Raw genomic sequence first — 24587 nt, 5'->3', positions numbered from 1 at the left:
GATAATTAGACCTTCATTAAATCCTAGCACTAAAGAGGTACCATGTATATTAGTGATAGCTTAATTCTATAAATAAAATTTGATATTAAGAATTGATAAAATGTTGGCATTGTTAAAATTGGGCAAGTATTGATTTGCATAAAGATTTGTAGCAAGTGGGTTTGAATAAAGAGTCTAGGCTCGAAACCTCATTTGAAATTCAAGATAAAGTATAATAATAATAATACATCTTCACATAGAATTTTCTAGTGTTCTGAGTATTTTCACAGGCATTTCATTTTAGTCTTATCAAAACTCTGGGCATAGTAGCAGAGGTCTGATTATCCCATTTTTACTAATAAGGCAGTGGAGGCTCAGGGAGGCTAAGGGACTTGCTAGGGAGCAAATAGGGACTAACTGCTTGGTGTGGGATTTGAACCCAGGACTTCTTACCAAAATACCTTTGTTCACTTCCTCCTGGGACTGCAGTAACCAATGATCACAGACTGGGAGGGATAAACAACAGAAATATATTTTCCCACAGTTTGGGACGCCAGAAGTCTGAAAGATTCTTGGCCTCTTCCAGCTTCTGCTGGCTGCTGTCATTCCTTGACTTGGTTGCATCACTCCAGGCTCTGCCTCTGTGTTCTCATAGCTTACTTTTTTTTCCTGCTCCATGTCTTTTCCTTTTCTGTCTCAAAATTCCCTTTCACTTTTCTCTGAAAAGAACTCTATAAAGACTGACTTTAATACTCCACTTGTCATTAGATTTAGGGCACACTTAGATAAGCCAGATGATTTCCTCATCTCAAGATCCTTAATTACATTTTACAGAGGCTCTTTATACAAATAAGGTAATATTCACAGGTTCTAGATATTAGGGTATGAATATATCCTTAGCAGCTACCATTCAGCCCCCTACATTCATTATATGCAGCTTAATTTTATATCTTCCTTTTGGATTGAAGAAATAATCTTCCATCTGAAGATAGGTGGTAGACTAGGGAATTTTTAGCTAGTACCTAGAGAGGAACATCTAAATTTTTTTCTGGTTGGTGCTACATGATTAGTAAGTAGAATTGAACTAATTAATATAAGAGTTCCACCAAATTGTTATGCTAGCTTTTGCATTCACAGAACTATAAAAAATGGGAAAAATTAAGTTAAAGTAACATTCAACTATTCCTGATTAACTATTGAAAGCTGACTTTTAATCTTTGTTTCTTGTGTAATTGGGCTAGAGGAGGGAGTCTATGTATGTTTTGAATTTTTTTTAATGACTTTAGTATGATCGGTTTCTCATATCACATGGACATTCTAATTTGGGTCATATAAATCAAGATTCATGTATGTAAACTCTTTGAGAGAAGGGACTTGATGTGTCTTGTTCACAGTCAGATCCCCAGTATATTGCCTGACACGTAACAGAGATGTGCTCAAACAACTTGTGGTATGAATGAAATAATACTTTTATGACACTTAGTTCAGGCAGCCACAAATCCCATACTAGTTCACTTTTTGGAGGGTCCTGAATGGCAATAACAATAAGATCTATTCATTGTAGGAGAGTCCTCAATGACTCAGAGTCCGCTGTGAGTCCATTTACTCTTTTTTTTTTTTTTAATTTTTATTTATTTATGATAGTCACAGAGAGAGAGAGAGAGAGGCAGAGACATAGGCAGAGGGAGAAGCAGGCTCCATGCACCGGGAGCCTGATGTGGGATTCGATCTCGAGTCTCCAGGATCGTGCCCTGGGCCAAAGGCAGGCGCCAAACCGCTGCGCCACCCAGGGGTCCCTGAGTCCATTTACTCTTGACAGAGCCTACAACTTTTTCATCTCTAATAATCTTTGAGCTCCGGGCTAAAAAAAACTGTCATCCTTGCCTTGTTCACATTAATAAAAATTAATGAATGAGATTCTTTCTGCTCAGGTAACATTAAGGCAGTATCATCCTACAGCTTTTCAAATCATTAGTGCTCAATGTTTAGCTCTGGGGAGGGTTTAGGCTCTTGCCTTCTCAAAAGTCTACGAAGTTTTCACTCTCTGATACAGCTTTCCGTATTAACAGGTCAAAGTCCACTGATTATAATTAACTGTGTGCTGAATCTTCCGTGGATTATCTCAAATACTGCTTCCAGCCAACCTTAGAAGTTAAGTACTGTCATCATCCCTGTTTTACAGAAGCACAAAGTTAAGCAACTTGCTCAGGTTTAAGATTTGAAGACAGATAGTCTTACTTCAGAGCCTGCATGCTTAGTCATGTACCAATGCCTGTCTCATGCTCATTTGTTTGTAAGTAACCTGTTCTTTCTTTTTGAAAGTTTATATTTTTTCTTTATTAAACTTGAGAAATTTTTCCAGGGTATATCTCCGTGTTTGCCTTTTATCATTTATCCTGGCTGGCATGCAGTGAGTGCTTTTGAACTAACAACTCTAGTCTTCTCGTGAGGGAAGTTTTCTTGCACTATGTTTTGATTATTGCTTTCTCCAACGTGGTCCCTCTTGAATTTCTTTTATTTGCAGTTAGGCCCCCTAGACCTGCCCTCTAGTTGTCTTTTCTTTTCATTCAGGAATTCCATTTCTTTCATTTTTGGTCTAGATAGTGTGATAGCTCATTCACTTGCTTTTCCAGATAATAGATTTATTCTTCAAAAGGGTCTTTTCTACTCTTTAAGTTCCTCAGTTGAAAATTGAAATTTATGAATCGTTTAAAGAATTTCCCAGTCTATTATTTTTTTCTTGGTTATCCCCTTACAGTCAACAGTATATAAAAATATCATAACTAAGTAAACATTGTTATTTGAGATGTGCAAGGCCTTTTCAACATTAGGAAATATTAGTTTAATATATTGCCTTAATAGATAGAAGGAAAACAATTTTAGGATCATTTCTACAGATATTATAGCAGTATTTGATACATCAATATTCATTTGTGATAAAGCAAAGTAATAAAAACCAGTTTTTGGTAATCTAGGAGAGGATACTTTCCTAATAGCCATTGTCATATTTAGCATTGAAATACATAAGGAACATTTTCTAAGTGTGTCCTTTGAACTATGGATCTAGTTTTTTTTTTTTAAGTTTTATTTCATTGATGTATATCATTTTACCAATACCATGTTGTCTTAATTGCTTAGTTTTGTTTTTGTTTTTTTTAGAGTGCACATGAATGTGAGGGGTGAGAAGGGGCAGAGGGAGAAGGAGAGAGAGAATCTTGAGTATGCTCCATGCTGGACATGGAGCCTGACACGGGGCTCAATCTCATGACCTTGGCATCAAGACCTAAGCCAAAATCAAGAGTTGAACACTTAACTGGCTGAGCCACCCAGGTACCCTGCAATTGCTTAGTTTTATTTTAAGTATAGAAATCAAGTAATGTGAATCTTCCTTTATTTCTCTTTCTCAAACTTGTTCTACCATTCTAGGTCCTCCACTTTTCCATATAAAGTTTAGAATCAGCCTGCCAAATTCTACCAAAAACTATGCTGGAATTATTTTTGAGATTGCATTGAATATATACTTCAGTTTCGAGAAGACTTGATATTCTAACAATATTGAGTCTTTCAATCCGAGAATATTTTATATAGTGCCATTTTTACTTAGGTCTTTTTTATTTATCTCTTTTAAGTTTTATGTTTTTTAATCATACATATTTTACATATATTTTGTTAGCTCTGTCTCGTTTTTTGTTGCTATTTTATTTTATTTTTTTGTTGCTATTTTAAAAGATACTTTTTAAATTAAGTTTTTAATTTTAATTCTGGTATAGTTAATGTACAGTCTTATATTAGTTTTGGGTGTACAATATAGTGATTCAACACTTACATACAATACCCTGTGCTCATCACAAGTGCACTCCTTAATCCCTATCACCTATTTAACCCATCCTCCCACCCACCTCCTCTCTATAACCATCAGTTTTTTCTCTTTAGTTAAGAATTTGTTTCTTGGTTTGTCTCCCTCTTTTTTCCTTTGCTCATTCGTTTTGTTTCTTAAATTCTACATATGAGCGTTGTATGGTATTTCTTTCTCTGACTGATTTCACTTAGCATTATACTCTCTAGCTCCCTGTATATTGTTGCAAATGACAAGATTTCATTTTTTTTTAAAGATTTTATTTATTTATTTGAGAGAGAAAGGGAGAGAGCCTACATACGCATGAGCAGAGAGAGGAGCAGAGACAGAGAATCTCAAGCAGACTCTGTGCCACTGAGTGTCGGGCTGGATGCCCCACTGAGTGTGGGGCTTGACTCCATGACCCATGAGATCATGACCTGAGCTGAAACCAAGAGTTGGACGCTTAACTGACTGAGCCACTCAGGCATCTCCCCACACCACATCTTCTTTATTCCTTCATTAGTCAATGGGCACTTGCAATGCTTCCATAATTTGGCTATTATAAACAATGCTGCTATAAACAGGGAGGTGCATGTATCCCTTTTAATTTGTGTTTTTGTATTTTTTGGGTAAATTACCCAGTAAGGCAATTATTAGATGATAGCGTAGTTCAATTTTAACTTTTTTTTTTCAATTTTAACTTTTTGAGGAACCTCCATATGTTTTCCACAGTGGCTGCACCAGTTTGCATTTCCACCAACAGTGTGTTAGGGTTTCTTTTTCTCCATATCCTCACCAACACCTTTTGTTTCTTGTGTTTTTGATTTTAGCTATTCTGACAGGTGTGAGGTGATATCTCATTGTAATTTTGATTTGTATTTCCCTGATGATCAATGATGTTGAACATCTTTTCATGTGTCTGTTGGCCATCTGGATGTCTTCTCTGGAGAAATGTCTGTTTGTGTCTTCTGCCCATTTTTTAATTGGATTGTTTTTTGGGTGTTGAGGTGTATAAGTTCTTTATATATTTTGGATTCTAACCCTTTATTAGATGTGTCATTTGCAAATATCTTCTTGCATTCTAGTAGGTTGCCTTTTAGTTTTGTTGATTGTTTCCTTTACTGTGCAGAAGCCTTTTATTTTGATATAGTTTCAATAGCTTATTTTTATTTCATTTCTTTGCTTCAGGAAACATATCTAGAAAAATATTTCTATGGCTGATGTCAGAGGAATTTTTGCCTGTGTGTTCTTCTAGGATTTTTTTTTTTTTTTTTTTTTTTTTTGTAAGTAGGCTCTATGTTCAATGTGGAGCTCAGTGTGGGGCTTGAACTCACATCCCTGAGATCAAGACCTGAACTGAGATCCAGAGTCAGACACTTAACTGACTGAGCAAGCCCAGGTACCCCTGTTCTAGAATTTTTATGATTTTAGGTCTCTCATTTAGGTCTTTGATCCATTTTGAGTTTATTTTTGTGTATGGTTTAAGAAAGTGATCTGGTTTCTTTCTTTTGCATGTAGCTGTTCAGTTTTCCTGGCACCATTTGTTGAAGAGACTGTCTTTTCCCGTTGTATATTCTTTCCTGCTTTATCAAATATTAATTGACCATATAATTGTATGTTTATATTTGAGTTTTCCATTCTGTTCCATTGATATATGTATCTATTTTTGTGCCAGTATCAATCTGTTTTGGTTATTGCAGCTATGTAATATTTCTTGAAGTCTGGAATTGTGATACCTCCAGTTTTGTTTTTCTTTTTCAGGATTGCTTTGGCTATTTGGGGTTTTTGTGGTTTCATACAAATTTTAGGATTGTTTGTTTTAGTTCTATAAAAAATGCCATTAGCATTTAGGTAGGGATTGCATTAAATCTACAGATTGCTTTGGGTAGTCTAGACATTTTAGCAATATTTGTTCTTTCAATCCATGAGCATGGAATGTCTTTCCAGTCATTTGTGTTGTCTTCGATTTCTTTCATCAGCATTTTAAAAGTTTTCAGAGTACAGGTCTTTCTCCTTTTTGGTTAAGTTTATTCTGAAATATTTTATTATTTTTGGTGCAGTTGTAAATGGGATTGTTTTCTTAATTTCTCTTTCTGTTGCTTCACTATTAGTGCATAGGGATCTGGGATTTTGGAGATTTTATTTATTTGAGGGGGTGAGGGATAGATGGAGAGAAAGAATCTCAAGCAGGCTCCATATCTAGCGCAGAGTCTGATGAGGGGCTCAATCTCATGAACCGGAGATCATGACCTGAGCTGAAATCAAGAGTTGGATGCTTAACTGACTGAGCCATTCAGGTGCCCTGAGATCTGGGATCTTACATGAAAAAGGATATCTTGGTATATTAGTTACAATAAAGCAAGATGTTTTAACAAACACTAATGTTTCAACAGCTTAATAAAAGAGGAACTTATTTTTCACTCATGTAATAGTCTCATGTGGATGTTTTTGGTTGATAGACAGTTTTTCTCTGTATAGATTCAGGGACTCAGGTCCCTTGCATGTGGTTTTACCATTTCCTAGGGCCTTGAAATCATCTCTTTCCAGCTGGCAGAAAAACAAAGATATGTTGGAGGATGCACACTCTCGATTACTTTGGCCTTGACATGATGCCTATCATTTGTATTCACATTCTCACATTCCATTGGTTGGCCAGATAGGTAGGTGGTCTCAGCTGTCTCTAAGGTATATTTGTATGTTGGGGGTGGGGGAGCATGGGAGAATGGGAGATAGTTTCTGACTGGGCAACCACAAATAAGGGAAAGGGTTAGGCATTCTTATTTGTAATTGGCAGGAGGACCACCGGAATGGAGGACACTGTGGTAATATCTTTAAAATTTTTTAAAATATATACCTTTGAGTTAAACTCCCTTCTAGCAATTTTTCCTGTAGATATATTTACATTTTAAGGATACATCTAACAATATTGTAGTAGTGAAAGATTAGAAATATTCTGAATGTCCACGGAAGGGGACTGAATGAACAAGTTATTATATTTCCATACAATGGAACGCTTTAGCTACCAAGAGGAATAAGGCAGTGATATATGCATTGCCTGAGGAGAGAAAAATGAGGTATAAAATTTTGTGTGTATGGCTACCACTTTTTTAAAAAGAAATATATACACAGAAGTAAAATATTTGTGGAAGAATCACAAGAAACTGGTAACAGTGGTTGTTTCTGGTTTAAACTAAAAGATAATGATGGAATGGGATGGTAGAGAGACATGTTTTTACTGTATACTCTTTTATACCTTTTGGTATGTACCCTCTTAAATATAAAAGTCAGCTGTAGAAAAATGTAAATTACATGGAAAGATGGTTGTAATATATTGTTGCCTGGAAAAGCTATTTACTGAAAGGAATGTACAGTATGGTTTCATTTTTATAATAAATAAATTTTTAAATGGTGTATATAAAATATAGTGATTTATTTGTGATCTTTTGCTTATCTGTATTTAGAAATTTTTTATAATGAACATATATCACCTTTGTAATTAAAATATATGAATAAAAATTAAAAAAGAAAGACAATGAAAAATTTTCCTAGTAGTCCCTAAAGTTAACACTGTCATGAACTCTTTCCCCATTTCAACTTATGCCTCTTATTTGCTTCCATGCTACATTTTTCATACATTCATCAGACACGCCGGATTGCATTATCATGTACACATTTGGCTCACCAGAATGTACTCTGTACATTCTTTAAAGGCCTGGATCTTACCAGATTCATGGAGGATTCCCTATCTGTGCCAAGAACAGTGTCTTTCTCATAACAGGTGTGCAGTAAATATTGAGTTGGTGCTTGAAGCAGGGAGCACAATGAGTAAAGTGGTTGTGCATTTTGTTGTTACCTGATGCAACCTGTATTCAATACTGTGCCAGATTCATTCTTTAGTGATGCCAGGGGCTTATTAGGTGCAGTGCAAAGCACATGGGCCAAAGGGTTTCCTTCCTAAAATGATATTGGTTGCCTCTAGAGATCTCTGTCTCTGCATCTTAGATTAGTTAATGTGGATTGATTGCAGAAATATATATAATAAAACATGACATAAAGTTAAAAATCTAAGAATAATCAAATTGCTGATGACATAGTCTCTCCTGTTTTACAGGTGAGACACGCCTATGGGCTTGGTATGTTAATTTATATCTGTTTCCTCCTATTTTTCTCTCCATACTATTTTCCTTTTCCTGTTTCTATCCTCTTGCTACAACCTATCCCTGTACATACAGCTGTAGTTCTGATATGGTTATCAGGGGTCAATTATGAATGAATGGGAAGAAATACAAATAGAAGAATTAGGAACTAATAACATTACTTACAGCAGTAAATTTTGTTTTTTCATTGAAAATTACTTGAGAATTGCTTTGATGGTCTGGCTTCTCTCCAAGTCCCAGTTTTATTGCCATTAATCTCTTGCCACTTTATTGCCTTACTCTCTCTGTTTCTCCCCTACATTCTAGTCCTTCTAGGGCCTTTCCTCAAACCTTTTCTTACTGAGCGGTCCTCTACATATGTCCATTCATTCAAATACTGCCTTCTCACAAAGAGCCAATTCAGATGCCACTTCCTCAAAGAAGTCATCACAGACCTTCTTAGTCAATTTCACTCTGCTCATTCTTCCATTAAATCGTTATATCCTCATTAGAGCACTAATTAAAGTTTATTTGTTAATTTGTTCATTATGTACACATTCATTGAGTGTCTACTGTGCATAAATTCTTGTGGGAGCTGGGTTAAGAGACCACTAAAGACAGTCTTCAGGAAGCTTACAGAATGGTGGTAGAGGCAAATGAGCAGAACCATTTCAGTGCAATGTAGTAAGTGAAGTGTGTGCAGGATTCTGTGGGAGCACAGAGAGGGAGCATCAAATATAGCAGGGGTTGGGGAATTCCAGAGAGATTCAAGTTGATTATTGAAGTTGGAGAAATGGAGGTAGGGAAAGGAATTTCCCAGATTAATGGAACAGCACAGTGTGAGTCATTGAGATGTGAAATGTCTTGCATATATGAAGAATAAGTAGCTCAGGCTGGAGTGTGGATTGGGGAGGTGGCAGGAGATTCATTCAAGGAAGCAAGTCATGGTGGAATTGTGATGGGACTTTTGTGCCAAGCTAGGGCCATGAGCTTTCTGAAAGCAACACAGAGCCCTTGAAGGATTTTTTGGTGGAAACAATGTAAGGAAGCTTTGAATTCTGTGTTTCCTGAAGGCAGGAATCAAGTAGTATACATCATGATACCACCTTAGCACCTAATACAGAGCTTAATACTGGAAGCCCAGTAAAATTGAACTGAGTTTACTGGGTACTGCTCTATTTTTTTTTCAAGGATTTGTTTATCTGAAATAATAACAGTAATAGTATTGAACCCTTTTGGACTCTATTAAATCTTTTTAGATTATTTTATTTGATAATTAATTTAGAATTATCTAATCCTTACTACTCTCTGAGGTAAGTACAGTGGCTTAGAGGGTTTGAGTGAGGGGAGCAGTATAATAGTTAAGTTTACTTAGGTTTAAATTTAAGCCCCTCCACTTGCTAACTTTGGACCTCAAAGTTACACATGTGCCTCAGTTTCCTTGTCTGTAAACTGATAATGATAATGATATACCTCATAGGGTATTGTGAGGAGTAATGATACATGTAAATACATGGGAAGTAGTTGGCCTTATCATTACTAAGTGATTACATGCTCAGTGAATATAATTCTTAGCTATTATTAAGAAATATTACCCAAAGTCACATTGGTGACATTAGTGGTGAAGCCCAGGATAAACAAGGCAATTTGATTTCAGAATCTTTAATTACTATTTATTCTATGTTATAACTACTTCTGTAGTTATAGTGAGATGAGTAAAGATGGGTTATAAGCAGTGAAACAAAATGAAGAATTTCAGTCAACATGGGAAATACCATTTGGGGTAGGGAATTCTTAGGGCTCTTCAAATTACCCCCACTTAAAGAACTCTTCCTTTGCTACCCTTTCTGCACATAAAGGACTTATGTGAGTAGTATATCTCTCTAATTTAAGTAGATGATATTAATTCCAGATTCCTAATGCACATGGCTAATGAACCTAGAGGATGTCTTACAAAGGTCTCCCTCTAGTTGTTTATCTGCTAGTGCTGGCACCTGGTATTACAATGTCAAGTTTTGTAGCTGTTCCTCTTCTCCATACTCCTTAGATTTTTCCAACTTTAGGACCCAAGTGGGAGTCTTATGTTGGAGGATGTTGTGCAAACCACATGCGTAAAGAAAATAATTTACATTTTTCCTTTCTTAGCTTCTGGAACATCAGTGATTCCATCCTCCCACTTCGATTGGGCAGAAATTGAGGTATTCTCCTTATGCTCCCTCATTTTCTCCAAAAGGCACCACACACACACACACACACACACACACACACACACACGCACACTCCTTGCCATACATGTCAGAGGGATCCAGCATAACTACTTTCTTTCTGATTCAAGGACCCAAGAACATACAAAGTCTTTGGTAATAGAGGATTACCAGCAATTCACTTTTTCTTCTCCATTCCTACTCTTTCCAGTCATAACCTCTTTTAGCTTTCTTTTCTCTCTCTCTTTTTTTTTTTTGTGCTCACCATTTTATCCCTTTATCCTTTGCACAATGCTTGGTATATAGTAGGCATTCAATAAATAGTTTTTGAAAGAATAAAAGAAAGGCAAGATGCATTGTATATCCAGTACCTTAATGATATTCAATTACAGAAAAGTGTGCAAAAATATTGCCTTTCTTTAAATTTTATGGGAACAGATTGTTTTTAGCAAGCAGGCCCCACCTTCAACTCCACTGCCACATTAGAGCTCACACAACTTCAAGATTTATTGCCCTGAATATAGCTCTGGTGGTAAGGAACTGAATGGATGCCTCACAAATGAGGGAGGAGATCTCCAGGTTGGAGGCAGGTCTGTCTCATGGGATATGCTATTTTTCCAAATTCTTTTGCAATTGCATGACTTCAAGTAGAAAAGTTTCCACAAATTTAAGTCCACATGGAAATTAACAAGTCATAGGAGACATATTGCTGTTAGAGAAGGGTTGGGAGAAAATAATCTGAGGAAAATAGAAGATATCCAGGGCCCATGGCTCAAAATAAATAACCTTTGTAATTCTGGTCTCTATATGACCTCAAATTTATGTAGATGGCAGTGCTGAGCCAAACCTCTTCCTGGTTTCCTAGGAAAACATTTAGAGATGTGAAAAAAGAGGCTTAAACTTTAGGATCTTATCCTTGCTTGAAAGTTCAGACTCATGTTTAGTCTGGGCCATGATGACACACCAGTAGACTATCCAGACATGTTTAAGGCAGTGAACTTAGTCCTTCAGGACTTTGATTGGCCCTGGATCTCCTACTGCAATATGCAGAAACAGTGTGTCCAAGGATGAACATCTTCTGAAGCCCAAGCATATTGTGTGTGTGTGTATGTGTATGTGTATATGTCTACAACCTGGAAGTAATCTCTAAGACTTAAGCGAAAGTGTTATCCAGGCTTGAATTTGGTGTGCTTCACATCAAATCTTGTTTACTACTTGCTCTGTCTCCAAACCTCCTTAAAAAATATTACCTTAAGTTTACTTTTCTTACCTATCTAAGAAATTAGAAAAAGAAGACCAAATTAAACCCAAGGTTGAAGATAAGAGCAGAAATCAACCAGATAGAAAAGAGACAGTTAAGAGAGAAAATTGACAAAGCACAAAGTTTGTCCTTAGAAAAAGGAGATTGATATACCTCTACCATGATTGATAAGGTCAGAAAACAGAAATTATCAACATGAAAAAAAAAATTGCAAACATGATGAATGAAATAGGAATGTCACTAGATCATACTGACATTGAAAGAATAATGAAAAAATAATATGGAAATTTTATGATATTAAATTCAACAAATTAGAGGTTTTCAAATTACTTTAAAACATTACTTACTAAAGCTAATACAAGATGGAATAGAAAATCTGAATATCCAGATATCTATCTAAAATATTGAGTTTGTGATAAAAAAGCCTTCCCATGAAGAAAATTATAGATTCACATGGTCTCTTTGATGAATACTATCAAATATTTAAAGAAAAAAACAACGTGAATGCTAAACAGATTTAGAAAAGTGAAGAAATGAGCAATCCCTAACTCATTTTTTTAAGTAAGCATTACCCAGACACCAAAGCTGAGAAAAATATTTCAAAAAAAGAAAAAAAAAAAAAAAGAAAATTGCTGATTAGCATTCCTTGTGATTATAGCCACTGTGTTATACTGAATGTCCCTACAAAATTCATATGTTCAAATCCTAATGCCCAAGTGTGATGGAGAAGTTAACAGTCTGCAACCTGGAAGAAGGCCCTTACTAGACACTGAATCTATTGGTGCCTGAATCTTGGACTTCATAGCCTCCAGAACTGAGAGAAATAAATGTTTGTTGTTTAAAGTCACTAAGTCTATGGTATTCTGTTATAGCAATGTGAACTGAGACGGAAAGAAGAATCCTTAATGAAATATTAGGAGGTTGAATCTAGCAATATAAAAAAATTAATACCTCATAATCAAGTGGAGTCTATTCCAGGAATACAAAATTGTTTAATCCAAAAATTAGTTAATGTATTTCACATATTAGTATAATAAAGGAAAAAAGCCCATATAATCCTCTCAGTAAGTGCAGAAAAAGCATTTCACAAATTCAACAAGTCTTGACTTAGCAAATCAGAAATAGAAAGAAATTTGTTTAACTTGATGAAGAGCATTTACAAAATGCCTATAGTACTATAATATTTAACATTAGAATATTGAAAGCCTTCCTCATGATTGAGAATAAAGTATGGCTATCCTCTCTCACTACTTCCATTTGATACTGCACTGGAGTTCTTGCCATTGCAATAACGCAAGAAAAAGAAGTAAAAGCTATAAAGTTTGGAAAGAAAGAAGTAAAACCCTCTATTTCTTCTGGATATGATTCTTTATATAGAAAATCTTAAGGAAGCAAAAAAAAAAAAGCTACTAGAACTTATAAATGAATTTTAAGAGGACAAAGTAATTTAGAAAGGCCATAGGGAATTTAATAAGTGAATTTAGAAAGAACACAGAACATAGGTGAAATGAATTTTTATAGATCAGCAGCAAACAATTGGGAAACACAATTAAGAATATAATTCTGTATTAGCTCCTCCAAACATAAAATACTTAAGAGATGGATCAGAGATCCAAACATAAAATAAAAACTATGAAACTTCTAGAAGAAAACACAAACTTGGGTTAGGAAAAGCTAGAGAGAGCACAAATGGCACTGAACAGAAGGAAAAAAACCTGATAAAATGGAATGAAACATTTTTGCTGATCAAGTTACCATGGCAAGAACAGAAAGGGAAGACATGTATTGGGAAAAAATATTTACAATACACATCTATAAGCCAGTATTAATAGAAACCCAATACAAAATGGTCAAAAGACTTGAGCAGGTGGTTCATGAAGGAAGATGTATAAGCACCTGCAGTTGCTCAGTACCATTAGTCTTCAGGGAAAACACAAAAGTATGAAATACCATTTCATACCTAATACGATAGCTAAAATTAAAAAGACAAAACCAGTTGTTGGTGAAGATGTAGAGAAACTGCTGGTGAGAGTATAAAATTACACAGTCACTTTGGAAAAATTTCTGGTAGTTTCATATAAAATTAGTCGTACACCTGTGGCTCAGAAATTCTACTTCTAGCTATTTATCCAAAAGAAATGAAGACCTATGCTCACAGCAATTTTATTTATTCCAGCCCCAAATTGGTAAGAACCCAAATATCCATCAACAGAAGGATAAATTATGGTAGAAGTCATTTAAATACCCAGCAAGAAAAAAGAATGACCTACTGATTTATACCCAAACACATCGTTTGAGTGCAAGAAACAAGACACAAAATAATATGTACTGAATGATTCGATTTATATAAAATTATAGAAGGGGCAAAATTTGTGTTTATAGAAATAAGAACAGTGGTTGTCTATGGGGGTACACAGTAACTTGCTGGAATGATGGAAGTATTTGATATCTTGATTGGGACCATGGTAGTTATATGGGTATGTATATTTATCAAAACTCACTGAATTGTACACTTAAGGTTAGACATTTCACAGTATGTATATTTTACCTCTATTAAAACCAAACCAAAGGGATCCCTGGGTGGCGCAGTGGTTTGGCGCCTGCCTTTGGCCCAGGGCGCGATCCTGGAGAACCGGGATCAAATCCCACATCGGGCTCCTGGTGCATTCTGCCTGTGTCTCTGCCTCTCTCTCTCAATCTGTGTGACTATCATGAATAAATAAATTAAAAAAACAAAACAAACAAAAAAACCAAACCAAGGGCAGCCCCGGTGGCTCAGCGGTTTAGCATCGCCTTCGCCCAGGGCATGATCCTGGAGACTCAGGATCGAGTCCCACGTCGAGCACCCTGCATGGAGCCTGCTTCTCTTTCTGCCTGTGTCTCTGCCTCTCTCTCTCTCTCTCTCTCTCTCTCTCTCTGTCTCTCATGAATAAATGAATAAAATCTTAAAAGAAAAACCAAACCAACAGTTAATTAACTATATGCTGTTGTAACAGTGACCTAGACAGTTAAAAATAAGAAGTTGAGCAAAAATTATAGTGAAGAACAAACAAACAACATGGATGGTAACTTTATTTATTTATTTATTTATTTATTTATTTATTTATTTATTTATTTAGAGAGCATGTACACTGGCATAGGGAAGGTGCTTAGGGAGAGGGAGAGAGAATCTCAAGCAGGATCTATGCATGCCCAGTGCAGAGCCTGACTTGGGGCTTGATCTCACGGTCCGGATTCATGACCTGAGCTGAAATCAGGAATTGGATGTTTAACTGACTGAGCCACCCATATGCCCCATCCTAGCCATTGTTTTAAAAAGAGAAAGATAAATTAAGGCTAAATATTGGAACAGAAGAGATAAATTATTATTACCTAGAAAGTACTTAGAAAACAAATGAATCAAATGAAAAACTTCTAGAGCTAAAATGAATTTTTAGTAGTCTAGTTAGAGTACGTGTGCATATACACATATATGACATATACACATGCATGTATATGCATACATATATGTACATATATGCATGCTAATTTCACATGTATATATGAACCAACATAATCCAGCTAAAACATAATCGCAAAAAACGATCCCTTCCACAGTTAAAATAAAAATATACAGAGACCTAGGAATCAATTTGTCAAGAAATAGGACTGTATGAAGAAAGCAACAAAATTTCCTAAGGGATGAGGAAAGACTTGGATAAGTGGATACAGACCACATTTCTGGATGAAAAGACTCAAAATTATAAAACTAATTATAATTATAAAATTTTACAACATTATAAAAATTCCTCTAACTTATTCTTTAAATTTTAACCAAAATTAGATTAGGTTTTGGGAATGCCACAACATGATTCTAAAGTTTAAATGGAATTACAAACATTGAAAGATCTCTAAAAAACATTTTAGAAAAAATGAAGGGAGAATTGCCCTGTAAATTATTATTATTTTTTTTTTTTTTTTTTTTGCCCTGTAAATTATTAAAGCACATTATGGAGCTGTGATGATTTGTTTTGTGTGGAATGAGTTCAGAAATAGATCATCAGATCCTAACAAGAGAATCAAAGGTCTAGAAACAGTCACAAGTATATATAACATATTAGTATATAATGAAGTTACAAATTTTAGGTCAACAGAAAAAATGCTGTATTATTAAAAAAATAGCATTGGCTGGGGTACTAGAAAGCTTATGTTAGAAAAGGCATTTTGGGGTTTTCCTGACCCACCTCTTCACAATGTCAAATTCCCCTAACTCCCAGTTTCCCCATCCTCTGCAGCTACTTCCAATTTGCTCCATTACCTCTTTGTCCAAAATTTCTCTCATATTCTTTCTTGGGCCTAGCTTTATCTTCTTCCTCCCCATTTTCCCCTTTCCTGGGTTTATTTTCCAGCTGATGATTCTTTCCCTTGCCAGTCAGTGTAAGACCTCACAAGTCTTTTTGTTTTCTTCATGCACCTATCTACCTCAAAATGGCCTTATTATTACTGGGTTGGATGAAGCCATCTTTTTTTGAGGGATGTTGAGAGAGGAGTGAGTGAATGAACTCCATGAATCGGGTCAATAGATAACTGCAGAGTTTCCTTTGTGGGTCTAAAGGAGAAGAGGCTGTGGATACTCAGGTCTTGGTACTTCTGTCACCACCAGAGTTGAACAAACTGTGGGTCATTTGCAAACTAGGATGCATTCGTCACAAAAGAAACCAAGACAGTGGTTTGAGGCTGCATGAGTACTCCTAAGAGGACTCAGGGGCTGCCAGACGTGGGCGGTGAAGGGCTGGCAGACAGGGCATGCCTACCTAAATATGCTTTTACCAGAGCAATATTTGTATGTTGAAGGTACCCATAAGAAGTTCCTGCTACAACAATGTTTGAAGATCACTCCTTAATAAAACAATTAAATTATAAATACTTTGAATAGAAAACAACTGCTTTAAAAAGCAGTATGAATTGTAAGTTAAAAAGATACGGCTACAAAAGGCACTTAAGAGTAGTCAGATCTGAGTGGTGCAAAGTGAATGATAGATTCACTTTTGCTTATCTTTATTTAAAACACTTTATAGTGATAACATGTTATTGTTATTTGTTGTAGTTTTTATACCTTTGAGGTATAATTTAGATAACAGTAAAATGACAAATTTTAAGTGCATAATTTGATGACATTTCACATATGTATACATCTATGTGACCACCACGCAGATAAAAATCTAGACTATTTCTATGACCCAAGAGAGTTTCCCTATGGCCCCTGCCAGTCAGTAGCCCCACTCCCCATGTCCCACTAGAGATAACCACTAGTTTGACCTACATTAGATTAGTTTTTGCCTTTTTTAGAGCTTCTTGTAAATGGAATCACATAGTATGTACCTGTTTGGTCTAGATTATTTGGTTTAACATAGTATTTATGAGATCCATTCATGTTATATATATTAGTATGTTTTCTTTAAATTGCTTAGTGATATACCATTTAATGATTATAACACAATTTGTTTATTCTTTTGTTGGAGATTTGGATTATTTACAGTTTTTTGCTATTAAGAATAAAGTGGCTTGTGGGGGTGCCTGGTGGCTCAGTTGTAGAGCATGTGACTCTTAATCTCAGGGTTGTGAGTTCAAGCCCCATGTTGGGCATAGAACTTACTTAAAAAACAAACAGAACAAAACAAACACACAAAAAGAAAAAAGTGGCTCTGTACAACCTTGTATGATTTATTTAGTGGGCATATCATCCCTTTCTCTTGGGTGTATGTCTAGAAGTAGGGTTACTGGATATCTGCATCTTTAACTTTTCAAGACTTTGCCAAATTTTTCATCAAAGTGGTTGCATGAATTTGCTTTTAAATCACCAATACTTGAGAGTTGCCCATTCTCTTTTCCTAAGAGAAAATGTTTTCCCTTTTCCACTTTACCACTGTACATTTCAAACAAGGCAGATTTTTCCCTATGGAAAGATCCAAACTAAGCCTGGGGAATGTGGCAAAACCAACTCTCATGTGGACCAGCATCCAATCCGAGAGAAACATGCAGAGAACAACAGGTTTTGAGTTGACAGTTGTTTTTGGTGTCTGTGTGTGTCTGGGTTGCAAGCCCCAGAGGAGTGTGGGAGACAGAGGTGTGCGGAAAGCCAGTCTCAAGAAAGTGCTTACAGACATTAGATAAGAGGTCAGGTTCCCAGGTGAATTGGTTCCAGCTCTTCAGGGAACCAGAGGCTCTTGGGTAGAAGGGATAGATTCATGAGCTGGCCATATGCTGAATGCTTAGATGATTTAGGTTTCATCTAATGTTTACACCAGCATTAGGATCACTGTTGCTTTGCCTTTCGGGACACACAGGGTAGGAAGCTCTTAAGACAACACTAAACTTGGGCTAACTTGAACTTGCAAGTAGAAAAACTTCCACAGATATGGTAGAGCTGATATTGACAAAGATGTCAGTACCCAAACCCAAGCATACAATTGAACCTAGTTCTGGGCCACAGTTTGGGTGTCAGTTTTCTAGGCTGGAAGCTAAGTGGTAGGAAGCGAGGTCTATAAATGTGCGAACCAAGTAGGTGTTGCTTGCCAAGACAAGTGGAACCATCTGAACTGAGTACCTGTTGGTGAGTCCTAGTAGGGACAGTGGCAATGAGGCCAGGTTCTCAGGGGTAGCTTCCATATAGTTTACTCAGCTTTGGTCAATTTCATGTTTATAGTCTGGATCCTTAGGCCTCCCTGGATGAAGCAGAAAATGGCTACTAATGACACACATGAAAGAGTTTGGCTAACTCTGACTCTCCTTCTAACATATATCTTGAATCCTTTTGCTTTCCTCTAATTTTATTGCCATCACTTACGTTGAAGCCATGGTATAGATTCCTCAATGTATTCCATCAGCCTCTTTACCAGTCTCCTGTATCAACTTCTGACCCACTCAAATTCATTCCACACAGCATTACTCATTTATTATGTTATTCCCTTTCTTGGAAATAACATGATTCTTAAATTCATGTCAAAGTTTCAGGAGCATGTATTTGAAACATATATTTGTAGATAATGTAGATACTAGAAAATGTGCCAGTTTGGGAGTTAGAAGATTCAGGTTCTAATCCTGGCACAATCACTAACCACCTATATGACTGAGCAATCTCTCCTCCACCCCTCTATGTCTCAGTTTCCTTATATGTAAGGTAAAGAATAGGACCAAACTATAAAGTCCCTGGGGACCCTGGTAGGTCTAAGATTCTGCCATAGTTTGTGGTGCTAACTCAGAGGATTTTTCTTGAGTTCTTTCCTGGAGTGGAGAGAAAGAAGAGAGACCCTGGATGGGATTTCAGTCAGCTCTCCCACCTCTTCTGAGAGATGGCTGGCATCCTTGAAGTTTTAAGACAATCCCCATATACTGAGGAAAACCATACAAAAATGCTTCAAGAACATTTCCTCTTTTCAGCAGGTTGTGTCTCAAGGACTGAGAGTTCCCTATGGTTTTGCATTGCAGATGTCAGCCCATGTCAAGTTCTCTGTGCTTCACTGCACACTTGACGTTGGGGTTGTGTGGATTCCCAGAAGCTCCCCAGTCCAGGTCTGGTGGTAGAAGGTAGGTCCATAAGCTCCATGTAGTATTACTGCCATCTTTGTAGGGTTCTGACTGAGTGGTGAATATAGACTTATATTCAATTGTCCAGTTATGATTTTTAAAATATAAGTCTTGGGACACCTGAGTGGCTCAGCGGTTGAGTGTCTGCTTTCAGCCCAGGGCATGATCCCGGAGCTCCGGGATTGAGTCCAGTGTCGGGCTCTCTGCGAGGAGCCTGCTTCACCCTCTGCCTATGTCTCTGCCTTCTTCCTGTGTCTCTCATCTCTCATGAATAAATAAATAAAATCTTTAAAAAATATATATGTCTTATGGCATAGAACCATACACATGTACTATATAAATGTCATTTCCTGGTTTTAATTTTGTACTATAGTTCCGTAAGATGCATTCATTGGGGAGAGAACTGGGTAAAGGGACATGGGATCTCTTTGTTATATATTTGCAACTTCCAGTGAATCTTTAATTGTTTCAAATTTTTTTTTGAAAAATAAGTCTTTATAAGGTGGTTAACAGGACTCCATAGGGCTGATTCCATAATGTCTCCTACAGTTGAGTTGGAGCTTTTTTTTTTTTTTTTTTTTCCCTAAAGCACAATGTAGATTACCTCACAATGTAGTGGTTTTTCATAATTTCTAGTATGAGGTTTGGTCCCCAGAATTTCCTTTTGAAAGCTCAACCTACACATTCAGTGTCCTATGTGTTTACATGGTTTTTGATCAGCACCAAGGCCAACCCTAGCAATAGCACTGTGTGTACTGCTCTTTCTGGGTTCTTGGATTCCATGCTAGTTCTCACCTTTCTCTTCTCTATTTCTAGGTTCAACCCCACTTGGCTCTATGTAGACAGAGGAGTGTGGATTGGCCTGGTTGATGCCCTTCCCAGACCTCTGAAGAGGAGAGGTCTGGAGAGCCTTCAAAAGATCACTGGGGCATAGAGGGTGAGATGAGCCTAATAGTCATTTGGGGATTCAGTCAATCAAGAACCCATTCTTCTGTTGGGGTGGAGAGTGTCAAGGGATGAATGAGCAGCAGATGCTGAAGGGAAGAAGGATTAACGATACCCCCAAAAATGTCCATGTCCTAATACTCAGAACCTGTGAATACATCAGATCATGTAGCAAAAGCAAATTAAGGTTGCAGATGGAATTCAGGTTGCTGATCAGTTGACCTCAATGCCCTGAGATATTCTTAAGATCCTGGGATCTCCTGGTGGGCTCAATGTTATCACAAAGGTCCTTAAAAGTTGGAGAGGGAGGCAGAAGAAGAGAGTCAGGGAAAGAGAAGTGATGAAGAAGCAGTCTCAGAGCCATGCTAGGTTGCTGGCTCTGAAGGTGCAGGAAGGGGCCATGAGTCAATATACGGGGGTGGCCTCTGCAAAGCTGGAAAAGGCAAGTCAATTAATTCTCTCCAAAACTTTTAGAAGGGAGCACATCTTGGTTTTAGTCCAGTGAGACCTATATCAAATGTCTGACCTACAGAAATATAAAATAATAAATTTATGTCATTTCAAGCCACTGACTTTGTAGCCATTTGTTTATAGCACAGTAGAATGAATTCCACAGAAAACCTACATACTACTGCAGTACATAAGCTTTCAGGCAGAGAATTAGCTGAGAGAGGCCTGGGGCTCAGGAATCAGACAGTAGTCTTGGGGCTGGGTAGAGTGAAATCTGAAACAGAAGGTAGTGATTGGGAAGCATGAGAAGCCCAAGTTTTAGGTGCATGGTGTTAAAAGTATGGTGCCATGCCAAGGAGGGATTGGGTTAAACATCAGGAAAAGAGAAGGTCAGCTCAAGCAGTCAGAGGAGGAGTTCGGGGACTTGAAGTGCATGGGTAATAGCACAGAGGTGAGACTTGGGTGGGAGGATATATGTGGGGAGAGTGGATTTGTATGAGGCTGGGACACAGAAGAAAGGAATGGAAAGAGCACAAGGCTAGGACTTGAGGAGTCTGGGTTTTAGTCAGTGTCTTTAGACGTAGCTCAATGTGGTACATGTAAATGACAGTGGTATATGGCTTCCCCCTTAGCAGAATAACTTGGCTCAACTGGTGAGTATTCATTGTATTGCTTTATTGTAGAAATAATGACTATGGCACATCCGAGTCTCCCCATGATCGAAATATTTTGCATTGACAGAGTTGTATGTATATGATGCTTTTCAGGGAACACGTTGAAAGTCTTTACAAACTGCCATCTCTGATTTCTTTTGGGGTAGGCAGGTAGTAGCCATTTTAAAGTTGGACAGACAGAAACATAGGGCTATGAATCCCCAAATCTCTCTTAATTCTTAAGCATTAAGTATTCCAGAATCCTGAAATACTGAGTTCAGTAAAAATGTCTTTGCATTCTGTTTGATTTTGTACACTTTTCAGTTTCTCACAAACCTTTTACTGACAGAGCATCGTAGCATCTGCCAGTGATAGGGCAACCAGAGGGTTTGGCAGCTTGTGGGTGGGAGTTTCAGGGTTTGGGGACTTGGCAGCAGTTAGATTGGGCTGTTGGTGTGGGAGGATGGAACTGTGTATTGATGATGGTCTTGGCTTTTCCTAAATCACAATTGCATCATATGAGATAGCTGAATTTATGTTGCGCTTTACAAAAGCCTCCTGGGAAAAGGGCAAAACTGGTTTTAGTGCGTAAGAAGTTTATTTATGGCAATTATGGTACCAAGCTGAGACTGGAGACTGTTGAGAATCTGGACCGTTTTCTGGTGGAGAAAAAAAAAAAAACGATTTTACTTTTATAAGTAAGGATCCTATAGTAGAATCATTTTGTAGTTGTACTGATTTTTGAAAGTCTTTTTGTCCTTTCCATAGGGCAGCAAGTAGGATATTCTTGTCATACTAATTCAAATAAGGGTGGCTTCTGGAAAGAAATATGAGGGAAAAAAAAAGAATAAGAGTGAATGGAAAGAAAATGGCCAGCTCCTAGGGAGGTGTTTTGAGGATGTCAAGTACGGTTGGCCAGGTTTCTTATGACTCATCTGCACAGCAGAACTGTATGACTGGTCCTCCTGGAAACACAGGGTCACAGCTTTCTGTAGTATTGAGATGACTCACAGAGAGGGGCTGCAGGTTCCATCTCAGGTTTATCTGATGTGCATAAATGTGACTTATGTCTTTGATTTGATTTTTTTACTTGTGGTGCCCTGATTTCTAGTGATAGAATGCCATGGAATGGAAATTGTATTAAATGACTTTTTTTTTTTTTTCAAAAAAGATTAGAAACTAGAGCTCACCTCAGTCACTCTTGCACATTGTCCTGGAAATTGGGTTACTTTTGGTAAGGTTCTGGCAAGAGTTCTTCCAGTATAGTGTAGTATAATATAATCTACAGATTGACAACTCAGTGGTAAATACTAAGCACTTTAACTTTTTTCCAGAGACTTCTTTCTATTAAACTCTAAAGAACCTTCTTTTCCCTTCCTTTAATGGAATCTAAGTAAGTATCAAAACCTAATGGTCATTTTGGGTGAATAAAGTTCAGTCCAATACAATTTAAAACTTTCCCCCAACCCATTGCTCGAGGGACCCAAAAAGTGGGTTGGAAGCAGGGACTGGAAAAAGAGGGAGGGAGTGGGGGAGAGAGCCTGAGACCGAGAGAGGTGTTAAGAAATAGACATAGAGATAAATACATAGATGATATAGATAGAAAGATACAATGAGCTCCTAAGACACTTCCTCCCCTCTCTCTGTCCTGTAGATAATTCATGACTAGGGCAAGGTGCTCTTGGATAGAGGAGGTAACAGTAATCTTACACCCTTGACTACCTGCCAGTTGTGGAAAGGTACCCATACATACTCTGGTCACTCTGGTTCTATCAGTTTCTAGCAGTCTTTGCTGATGTAATGGTCTCCATATGATGGTTTCTTATTCAACCTGGCCCACACTGTCAGTGAGGACTTTCTTAGAGAGGGGCAACTCAGCCATGGTTCATACCTCCTCCCTTCTCCCTGGTAGATTGTCACCTCATTTGTTCTGGCTGTCCAGATAGCCCTTTTTGTCTCTTTGTCCATCATCTGTTGTATAGTCCTTTCTGTGGACCAAGGGAAACCACTGGGGTTTTCTTCTATCGTGAAACTGGGGTGGAGGTGCCACACAACTTTCCCTTCCCAGGATTATTACTCTGTATTTCCTTGTGCTTCTGCAAGGCTACTCCAGTAAGCCTCTTGCCTTCAGAAATCTAGGGAAAAGTGGGCACAAGTCCCTGTGTACAGGTGCATGTCCCCATCTTCAGGCCAAACCCACCCTACAATTCACATGCCAGGCTCTTCTGTGCTCCACTCACAGCATGGTGAGATGCGTAGTGGGTCTCCTTTCCTGTAGTTGCCCCCAAGTCTGCCAGGAGTTTTTAGGGCAGCACATCTCTCTCTCCAACAAACTTGGCTTTGTAAGAGAGGGAAAAGAAAATTTCCTTATAATAAACAAGACTGGGGGATTCCATTCACTCTCCTCTTCCTGCCCAAGCTGGGAAGAAGTGTGAGGGTTGGGTTGATGGCTCCTGGTCATAGTCTTAGTTTTGACTACTTATTAAGCCTTGAGGAAAGGCATCTGTCCCTTTAGATATGGGAGGCTAGTGCCTGTAGATTTCATCTGCAGACTCTAGGGCCAGTACTGGGGCCATAGGAAAAGTTCCATTCAACATCCTGGCATACTAATATCTGGTTTTATATATGACTATGTTCTCCTGTCATTTAGTGGCCTTTTATTGTTATGGGATGATATAATGGTTTTATTTTAGTTTTGTTTTGTATCTATCAAGTTCATATTTCTAGAAAAATCATAGAAAATAATGATTTATGATAAGTAATATAAGGCTCTGTTTACTTCAGTACTCACTTGTTTCCCAGAAAATATTTTATTTCCCTGGCTAGATGCTGTAAATGCAGTAGGATGTTATATATACATTGTTTATTATAATAGGAACTTCTTTCTGTAAGTCAAACCATCGTCTTCAAGAAGTGTTCCATGTAATAAAAGCCGAGGGAGGCAGTATAGTACATGTAGGGATCAAGCTGACTTGACCAGAGTCAGCAGCTATATGAGGCTGGTGAGTCACTTAACATCTTCCTCAAAGCAAAATAAAAATACTACTACTTATCCATTTCAGAGGGTTATGAAGTCTCCATTGAAGAATGTATGTAAAGCATTCAACATAATACCTGGATCATAGGAAGTATATCATAAAGTTAGCTCCTTTTATTATCTTTGGTATAGATAGTGATTATCAATATGATTATATGATTCCACTTCAGTGTGAATAAAAAGATATTAGATTGGTCAGGGGAGGCAAAGGCTGGGAATTCTACTAGATATGAGGAGGTTTAGCATCTATCATGTTAGCAGGAAAAGGAGTCAAGTTCAGGAGAACAGACAGCAGAAGTTAGGGACTCCATCTAAAAGACTGGGAGATACAAGATCAGGAGTGAAAGTAAGAATGTAAATAACTGAAAATTAGGCATATCTCAGCAAGAAGAAAGCTTGGTAGTTATGGATTTGAAAGATAAAGTCTAGAACACATCTCAGATGATGGGCAACATGGGATTGTGGATTGGAACATTCCAGGGCCTCTGACAGCAGTGCTGCTTGGGGTATGAGATGAG

At 37.4% G+C, this 24587-nt stretch overlaps 1 long non-coding RNA gene across 2 annotated transcripts in view; it reads left to right on the top strand.

The window, feature by feature from the left end:
• Positions 1-20473, top strand: part of LOC144322534 (uncharacterized) — a 33821-nt gene extending 13348 nt beyond the window's left edge. The window contains exons 1-3 of one of the 2 annotated variants that reach the window (XR_013388164.1): positions 1805-3309; positions 18675-18984; positions 19801-20473. This is a non-coding gene — a long non-coding RNA (uncharacterized LOC144322534). Of the gene's footprint in view, positions 1-1804; positions 3310-18674; positions 18985-19800 lie in introns of those variants that run through there. The other variant, XR_013388163.1, reaches the window with a different exon arrangement.
• Positions 20474-24587: the final 4114 nt, after the last annotated feature.

Source organism: Canis aureus, chromosome 10 (assembly GCF_053574225.1).
Source record: "Canis aureus isolate CA01 chromosome 10, VMU_Caureus_v.1.0, whole genome shotgun sequence".
Lineage (NCBI taxonomy): Eukaryota > Metazoa > Chordata > Mammalia > Carnivora > Canidae > Canis > Canis aureus.
Note: the sequence above shows the minus strand (reverse complement) of the source record. Positions and strands in the feature narration are given on the sequence as shown.